This window comes from Solea solea, chromosome 19 (assembly GCF_958295425.1).
Source record: "Solea solea chromosome 19, fSolSol10.1, whole genome shotgun sequence".
In the NCBI taxonomy this organism is placed as follows: Eukaryota; Metazoa; Chordata; class Actinopteri; order Pleuronectiformes; family Soleidae; genus Solea; species Solea solea.
In genome coordinates this window covers 19,919,580-19,929,203 of record NC_081152.1, presented here as the reverse complement: position 1 = coordinate 19,929,203, position 9,624 = coordinate 19,919,580, and the positions used below count along the sequence as shown (strand labels likewise).

General features: G+C 43.2%; 1 long non-coding RNA gene across 1 annotated transcript in view; it reads right to left on the bottom strand.

Moving 5' to 3' along the window:
- Positions 1-2,187: 2,187 nt before the first annotated feature.
- Positions 2,188-9,624, bottom strand: part of LOC131446273 (uncharacterized) — a 31,144-nt gene continuing 23,707 nt past the window's right edge. The window contains exons 4-5 of the long non-coding RNA XR_009233906.1: positions 3,116-3,182; positions 2,188-2,223 (exon numbers count right to left, since the gene is read on the bottom strand). This is a non-coding gene — a long non-coding RNA (uncharacterized LOC131446273). The remainder of the gene's footprint in view (positions 2,224-3,115; positions 3,183-9,624) is intronic.

Here is a 9,624-nt window from a genome sequence, read left to right as displayed (position 1 = left end):
TTTAATATCAGTGTGTGTGTGTGTGTGTGTGTGTGTGTGTGTGTGTGTGTGTGTGTGATGTACACAAACATAATCCACATCAGGTGTTAAAAACTTTATCCTCCTCTTAACTTTTTCTCCATCGTCTTATTATGAATCGAATTTCGTGAAATTGTGTTTACGGAACATTACATAACTAAAATGGGGGAGTCGTCAGGGGGAAAAAGAAGCCGTTGCTAGGTTACGGCAACACCGACACCGGCCTGCATTCGTATAATGTTAGCGCATGACGTTGTCCCGAAAAACTAAATGAATCTTCTGATTTCGAATACAGACCCAAACAAATGACGTCAGAAAAAAAACACTTAACTTTAACTACATGGTTAACATGTCACGCTTGGCGAAGAAATGAGAACAAAGTTGCTCGGCAACAGCGAATCTAGCTAGAGGAATGAATAATTTTTTGCCATGACGATTATAACCAATGACGACGTATTAACACATTATCCACCGAAAAATGAACTTTGTGCTTCCCGAAATATTCTACGCACACACAAACATCATGAATACGACATGTGGACGTTGAAATCGTAAACACACTAAGCTTCCACTCCCTCGAAACTACCACAAAAAACGTACGATTGACCTAAATGTCAACACTGTGACCTAAACTCGTGTCCCTCTCCCCTGCACCAAACCCCATAGAGAAAATCAGCCATTTTAACAGCACAGCACACAGGAGTTGTTGATCCACTTCTGCCTCCATTAACTAACTTTACACGTGTTATTTTGTGACTTCTGCTCTTAAAATCTTTTATTCAGATACACAGATACACAAACCTACCAAACGGGGCAGCAGCAGACAGGCAGCTCCTGTGTCACCGTGAGCTAAAAACGCTGATTTCCTCCATGGGGTTTGGTGCGGATAGAGATAGATGGAGATTTTATGAGCTGAGTTTAAGTTTTTTACTCATTTCCTACTGAGAGTGAAGCTCACTTTAAGGTCAAAGTAAAATACATGCGCTGTCAAGTGAGCTACAAGAAGACTGTCATGGTTGATGTTAAATATCTGACTGTGTGTGTGTGTGTGTGTGGGTGTGTGAACTCCATAAATTACAATGAGATGAATAGTTAAATATGAAAATATGACAGTCTGGTCGTTTGACGCTTGTTCACATTGACATGAGACATCTGCTCTGGCCTGTGGAGAGAACCAGCTCTGTGTGTGTGTGTGTGCGCGTTTCCCCATATTCCTGGGCATTTCGCCGATGCTGCTGCATGCATGTGTGCAATTGCATAACTATGTGTATTCCACACACACACACTCACACTCGTACGCACACACTTCTGTCAGAAGTAGGGATGAAAGGATGAGGAAGTCTCATGAGAACAAACGGATGAGCAGACAGCGGATGGCAGTGAGGGAGGGATGAAGGGAGGGGATGGAGCGCGACATTCGGCTGTACCAACACCACCACCATCACGCAGCAGCAGCAGCAGCAGCAGCAGCAGCAGTGTCGTCGCTCTCATTCAAACACACGCTCTTCTTCTGTCTCTAATACTTTAATGAAATATTAACACAGTCGACTGTAATTAAATTAAAAGGCGAGCCGACGCTGGGATTAGCGTCCGTGTCAGGACAACCTCTGGAGGAAAAAAGCCCTCACTACCAATTACTGCCACAGCATTAGACCCTCTCTGCTGTCACTCACACACACACACACAGGTTCACACAGGTACCCTTTTAAGGCCTCATAGACCACGGGTCTCAAACTGTGGTGTGTGTGTGTGCTGTGGAATTTTGACTGGAGAACTAGGGTTAGCAAAGGGGCGGGAAAATTCCCCGTAAATCTCCAGAAACTTGGGAATTTTGGAAATTTTCCAAATTAGAAACTATATCAAACAAAGTTGACTGGGAATTAATGGGAACACCTAAGCCTCAAAATGTGGGTCTGAACTTTTTTTTTTGCTTATTTTAACCAGAAAAGTTGTCCTTTGTCAGTTATTTACAACTAACTGCATGTTAAAATAGTGTATTAACAATTTAAAATGAAGAAAAACTAAAGGTTTTACTGCAGTTGTGCATGGACACCAGATTTCCTGTGTTAAATTTGAATTTGAACTGTATAATTTTGTCTCAATGTCTAAAAAAATCAGGACAAACAAAAGGAAACTTGCATACAGGCAGTACAGTTTTTCTAACTCTCTCCTCTCTGGTGACAAAGACACTGATTCGCCGGCTTCCTGAAACAGTGAGAGTGAAATTAGCGTAAATAACCGCATGTTGTTGTTTGACGTGCAACTTCTCAGCTTCCAGAAACTGTTTAAAGGGTTAACATAGCTTTCTCCACCAACGATATTATGAGCCACTCCTAGGTTTCATGGATTACAGCAGACGAATCCTTTATAAATAACAATAACAACGATAATGACAGTGATGATGGTGCTATTATTAACAGAGACAGTGACGGGACAGTGAGACGCAGCAGGACGCTGGTAAACCGCAGAGACGACACCAGTCGTTTCACCGTTAACTGATTCATTATGTTAATGTCGTTAAATCACACGTTCACTCACTTCATTCATGTGAGAGAGGGGGAAAAAAAGGATTAACATGATAATTGTTTAATTTTTTAATTGTCTCAACTGTGTGTAACACAATATGTGACACAGCTAATTCTTGTATTTGTTACCTTGGCTTAAAACACTGTAAATCCTCATTGAGACCAAAAGCCTGGTCCTAATCATTACTCTAACCACTTCTAACTAACTTTAGGACCAAGATTTGAATTGTGGTTATGGTTAAGGCTTTTTTTTTTTAGTCTGTCCAAATGAATGGAAGTCAACGCAGAGTCCTCAGAAGAATAGCTGGACAAACCTGTGTGTGTGTGTGTGTTTCTGGAAGGAGGGATTAACTGGCCTTAATACAGGGTTAAAACTCCAAATTAGTACTAAGTGTTTGATCTGCATCACTGGGCCTGACCCCCTGACCCCAACCCCCCCCCACACAGACACACACACACAGAGTCTTACAGTTACATAACTCCCGTCTTCCACACAAAGATTGACTCACAATGAGTCGACTAATTATACTCTGAAAGATAAGTAATGACAAAGTGTGTGTGTGTGTGTGTACCTGGTATTCCATATGTTGTAGGGACCGGAATCTGTTCACACAGCCACATTATGGGGGACTTGTCTTCCTTGTGAGGAAAAAAATCAAGTCCCCATAAGATAAATTAGTACATTTTAAGGTGAAGACATGTTTTAAAGTTAAGCTGAGATCAGGGTTAGGTCAGGGTCAGGGTTAGGATTAGGCCAGTAGTACTTATGGCCAGTAGTACTTATGGTTAAGGTTAAAGTTTCTAGTCTACAGGAAATAAATGTAAGTGTTATGTCCTTGTATTAACGTCTAACTGTCGTGAGCTTTTCTCTCATCAGATGGCCACAAACGCTTCATACACGGGGAATATTCCCAAGAAATTTGGCCATCTCTTAAAGGCTCCGCCCCTTTTGGCCGCACCCTTATCACATAATTAGTCTCTTCTGGATTCTGGGTCCTTCTACATCACACCTTCTACAATTTTCACCAACCACACCGGGCATATCCCGCCGGGAGGAGGGCCTGGGAGGAGGGCCTGGGAGGAGGCCCTGGGGTGGAGTGGCTCAGTGGTTAAGACCGGTACCCTGTGTGCGAAAGACATCATGGTCGCAAATTCGACTCCACCCCTGACTGATTGTACTCAATTCCATTGTAAGACGTCTGCTAAATGACATGTAATGTAACGTAGACCCAGGACTCGCTGGAGAGGCCTCTCCAAGTGGCCGAGAAGAGGGAAGTCTTGGCTTCTCTGCTCAAGCTACTAACCCCGCGACCCAAACTCGGATAACTGGTACAAGATGGATGGATGGATGGATGGATTGAGTATCGAGCATGAAAGTGATATCACGTAACGCTCCAATTTGTCGGGGTTTGGGATGGGCACAAGGACGTGGCTGGGGTCAATTTACAATGTCCAATTAACAGTGAGCAAAGGGGAGATTGGGTACCTTGCTCAGGGGGACACCAGCCCTTGACCTGGCGGGACAAGAGGGAAGTCTGGGCTTCTCTGCTCAAGCTACTACCCCAAAAACCCAACCTCGATTAAGCGGTGAAAGATGGATGGAGTAACAAACATGAAACCGATGTCACATCGGCAACCCTCCCAATTATCTGGATTTGGGACTGGCTGGGGAGATTGGGGTAGGGGAGTAGCCCAGGCCTTGACCTGGCGGGGACTCACAGTGGCAACTCTGCGGTTACAAGCGTCACACCCTGGACAGATCGCCAGACCATTGCAGGCACACATAGAGACCACTCTCACACTCACGCCTATATCCTAGTGTCCACTTTGCCTAATCATTAAAGCTGTCTGAGAAAACCCACGCAGACACAGGGAGAACATGCAAACTCCACACAGAAAGGCCCTTGTTCCAACTGGGTCTCGAACCCCTTGCTGCAAAAGCAAGAGTGCTAACCACTACACCAACCGCGTGGCCCCAACGAGAATAATAAAAATGACCTTGTATTTGGGCGTAAAATCATTTCCCCTCAGTGGACAGGATTGATCTGAGAATTCCATTGAACTCAACGTTCCTGACATGTTTTTGCTCCTCCTGCCGCCGCCACGTGTGTGTGTGTGTGTGTGTGAGACGTGCGGCTGCGTCTCCTCCCGCGTCCAGATGGACCCGCAGGAACTTTGCCTCCTGTTTTCCACTTACAAACCATCCACCTTGTTTGTCCTGATAAAACCAGGCGTAAATCCATCGCCTCTCCCTTATCCACCATTGGTGGGAATGACTCGTTTCCGCCCGGCGACCGGATGATGATGGATGATGATTGGCTGGCTGGATCAGGGTCTGCCGTGTATTTCCATACATCATCCCGCTCTCCCTCTCTGCCCCCGCCGATCCGCACCTGCGCCGTCTCGCTTCCCCCGAAAATACCTCTGATTAATGTCCAGAGTCGGAGAGGGGAGCAGAGCAGGGAGATGCTGAGGTATTAATTAAACCAACCCCAAATACCCCCACCTCCATCATATATGAGGTGAGGGAGGAGAGGAGAGAGAATAAAACAAATATCAGAAACAAGAGAGGGGGGGATAGAAAGTGACACGAGGGGGGGAATAAAAGCTGAATGAAAGGAAACAAGTGAGAGATTCATGAATCAGAGTGTAAACAAAGGAGAGGAAGAACTGAGGGACAAACGAGGGACGAGACGATGCAGGTAAACACAGGTGAGACACGAGAAGACGTAGTAAAAATTAGGACGCTCCTGTGTCCATGTAAATAAACAAATCTGTCACTACCTGCTTAGATACATAAACATTATTACTTTACCATAGTGACAATAAAGGATGTTTAAAATATACTTTAATCAAGTAATCGTTGGTCCTAAACGTCATAAAAACGTTGAAAAATGTTGATCAGTGTTTTTCAAACCTCCACATAACGTTCTTAAATGTCTCATTTTGTCCACAAACTAAAATTATTGAGTTTTAATTACATTTGTGTTTTGTTTTGTTTTATTTCTTCATATCAAAACTCAAGTTTAGTTTGTCCATTGTGGGCTACTGTAAATGAAAAAATACTGTGTACAATCACCTGATTGTAGGAATTGTATGTCTAATTTCTGTCAAAATTCACAAATAAATTACATATTGGACCTTTAAGTGCAGTTGTATGAGGTAATAAAAGGACTCGGTTTAAGTCTAGGATATTTATAGAATATGTAATATTTTTTGCTGTTAAACAGCCTTTTCAAACTAGAAACTTAAGTTTTTAAACTGCACGCTCTCCCACACCAAACTCCATAGAGAAAATCAGCGTTTTTAGCTCACAGGGACACAGGAGCTGCTGGTCTACTGCTGCCTCGTGTGGTCAGTTTGTGTCACACAGGTTCAAGCAAATTAAGAATTTCCAACACAAAAGTCACTAAATAACACATGGGAACTAACCTTTGGAGGCAGCAGTGGGTAAACAACTGCTGTGTGCTGTGATGTAAAATTGCTGATTTTCTCTATGGGGTTTGGTGTGTGAGAGCAAGTGAGTTTACAAAGTGACACAAACTTCAGTTTCCTGCAGGAAAAGGCTGAGATAAAGCACTAAAAGTGTTAAATTTTACTTGGTGAATTTGATGAAATTTTTTTATTTCCTTGTGTTTACTGAGAGAGAACTTGCTTTTGGGGGAGGTTGTGTTTACTGTGAGTTGCCGTCACTGTACTGCGTCTCCTCTTCAAACAAGGTCAAGTACTGGGTGAGAGGCTTTTTCTCTCTCTCTGCTGTGATTGTTCTGTGTGATTAATTTGTTCTTTGTGTGACACTGCAAACTGAGCTGTTGGGACAAAAAGACGCAAGAAAAACACTTGAAGGTATTTATCCTTATCTTTAATGCTAATGTGGCAGAGACTGGGGGACAGCTGCCCCTAGTCCACAATATTATCTAGCTAACTTTAGCTAGTTTAGTATCTTCTTTATTTTACACACTTTTATTGCGATATCTAAGCATTTTCTGGAGAAGGATAACCCTGGATTTCCACTGGACGCGGAACGGCCGCGGAACGGTAGCCGTTGCAAATCGCTTCCATTCTAATCAATGTGAGCATTCCCACCGGCCGCGCTGCGGCGCGGATCAGCAGCGGCCCAGAAGCGGCTCGCCGCGCCGCAGCGCTATCGATAGGAATCAGTTCTATTTTTTCCGTTGCCGCTGCTGAACCTCGTAAATTTCAACGAAGCAGATCGCACAAGACAGGAAGTCCGACACAGTATCAAAGTAAAACACTTCCGCCCCCCTTTCAAAATAAAACACAATACGCAGGTCACAACTTCACCTCAACGTTACGTCATAACCGGTGCTCCCAGGTCAACAGTCATTTGATCCGAGGGTCTCGGAGACAATGGACGACGAGAGACTGATTATGGAAGTGGAGAAATGAAAGAAGCTGTGTTGTTGTTGTTTCCTTTATACACACAGTCTATCGCGGGATCTCGCGTCCGTTCGAGATTATCGCGCGATCTTCCGTGAATACCGCTGGCTCCCAAGGCTCCGCGCCGCTGCCGTAACGCGCCCGGTGGGGATTGACGTTTGGGAGACGACGAAGCAGAACCGCGCCGCGGCCGTTCCGCGGCCGTTCCGCGTCCAGTGGAAATCCAGGGTAAGAGACATTTTATCTTATTGTCTGGAATAATGCACGTTGTAGATGTTTTCATACTTGTACTATTGGTACATTTTGCAGATTTAAAGTTCGCAGTGAACTCTGACGGCTTGAAACTGGCACTGAAGTCCACGCAGAAGTGCTTCTTGCCAATATGGCCGTTGGCAGGAAATTTGACCCGCCCCCTGATCCCCAAAGTCACGCCTCTAAAAGCTTCAAACAAATAACTAAAAATCTGAAATATTTTCATCACTGAAAGACATTCATAACTTTTTGAAGGGCAGCATCAAATCCCTGGTTTCAAATAATATTAACAATAATAATAATAATCCTAAAAAATAATGTGATGTTGCATCAGCTTATTAAAAAAGCTGACGATAATCTGAAAAGAAAACAAACAAATAAAAGCAAACCCCTCCTCCCCCGTGAGTGAGTAAATGTGCAGTTTACACCTAGCAGCCACTGTCTACAGCAAACACATTTATTTTTTTCCACCGCATTATTTAAAAATGCAAATAGATGCAATTACATTTGCCTTGTTTATCAGCAGCTATTACCAGTATTTTGGCGTCGCCGCGCTGAAGAGGAGCCATATTTCAAAGCATTCGCCGTCGGCCGCTCGCTAACGCAGATAACGAGTTTCCCCCCCTCGCAGATGTAATTACAAAACTATTTTCTGGGAAAACATCTCGGGTCCCACGACCCCCACGAACACACACACACACACACACACATTTATGTATAGGCATGGATAAAAACTCACACACAAATATTCCCTTGTAACCGTTTTAAAAATAGTCTTACAGATAAAGATCAGTTAATGGATTCATCGTGAGGCTTATATTAATGGGATTAATAATTATTTACTCTGTGTGTGTGTGTGTGTATGCATTAATAAAGCCCCTTTTTTTTTTTACACGGTCTCAAGAGACAATCATTTGTTCCAACACACAGCAGTGCTTAACATTAGCAATGATTGCTTTTGTTTTGGTTCCATTTCCATCACTTATTAGCAGCCTCAGCTAAAGAGTTAGCATGCTAACCAGCTAGCCCCAGTGTTTCCCAGTCTAGTCTCTGTAATATAGGCAATGTAGCATTATACTCAAGTTCATAATTACCGAGTAATGAGAGGAAAGTTTCATCTGAAATGAGAAGAACGTTTCGGCTGAAGAGTTAACATGCTAACTAGCTAAGCCTAGCACTACTTGTGCTATCATGTGATAGTGGTGCGTTCCATTTATATTGTATTTAAAAACCGGGAGTGACGTCGCCTCTCAGTTAAACACGTTCCAGTTCATCAGGCTAGCTACTGTTAGCAATACCAGTCGCTAATACCGCTCTACACACAAACAAAGTGTGAGTGAGTGTTTTTATTATTAAGTGGCAGTCATTTTGGAATAATGTGTTTGTGAGGTTGTTACGGATTGAAACATGCATAGCCGGCTTTGAAAAGGAAGTTTACACTGGAGAGAGCGCCCCCTAAAGCTGTCAACTTCTTCAAACTTCAAAATGGCTGCTCTGAGCATTAAAAATGTGAAAGCTAGTTTTTTCTTTGCACTTTTGTCTGTTTTGTGTCCACTTTAATACGTAGTACACACAGTACTGTCCTACTGGTGTCTGTGGACGTATGACGACCATGTTTTTTGGGTATTAAATACCACATTAATGTAATGTGTTTATATAAAATTGACTACGTTAGCTTGCTAGTTGGTGAACCTAGCTAAAAGGCGGATTAGCCACCATGTGTGGAAACTGGAACACAGTTATTCCTCATGTCTGACTTAACATTTCCAAGTATATGTTGCGCACTAAATTAAATCCTTGTCATCAGCTTCCTGTTTTAAATCAAAAATCAATAAAGTTTGGTTACATTTTTAAAAAAAAAATTCACTGTGAGTGTTTCAACAGCGTTTACATGTCAGATTGTAAAGTGTGACGTGAAACTCATATGTTCATCATCCGCCATCTGCACACACGTCAATCTGTCACACACACACACACACACACAAGTAAACACAAGGTGGCACCAGCCTTCACTCACTCACTCAGTCACTCACACACCTGCACACACACCTGCATTCATGTACATATGCACATGCTAACATGTCACAGATATGATTCATACACACACACGCAAGGGCGCAGATGCACACTGAAACACACACACACACACACACACAAAGACGTTGCAGTGCAGATGTGTGTTTTGAATGCACAGGATGCGACGACACACATGAGTGGTTGTCATGGCGTTTGGATGACAGATGTAGTACTCAGGTCTAGGCTCAGTTCCAGATACACACACACACACTTATGCGTACGCATACTCACACAACTAAAGCCACTCTTCATTTATCAATAATTGGTTTTTAATTCCATTTGGCAGCCAGCAGCGCGAGTGGCAGAACGACAATAATTAGTTCATCAGAGAGAAAGAAGAAAAAGAAGGGGG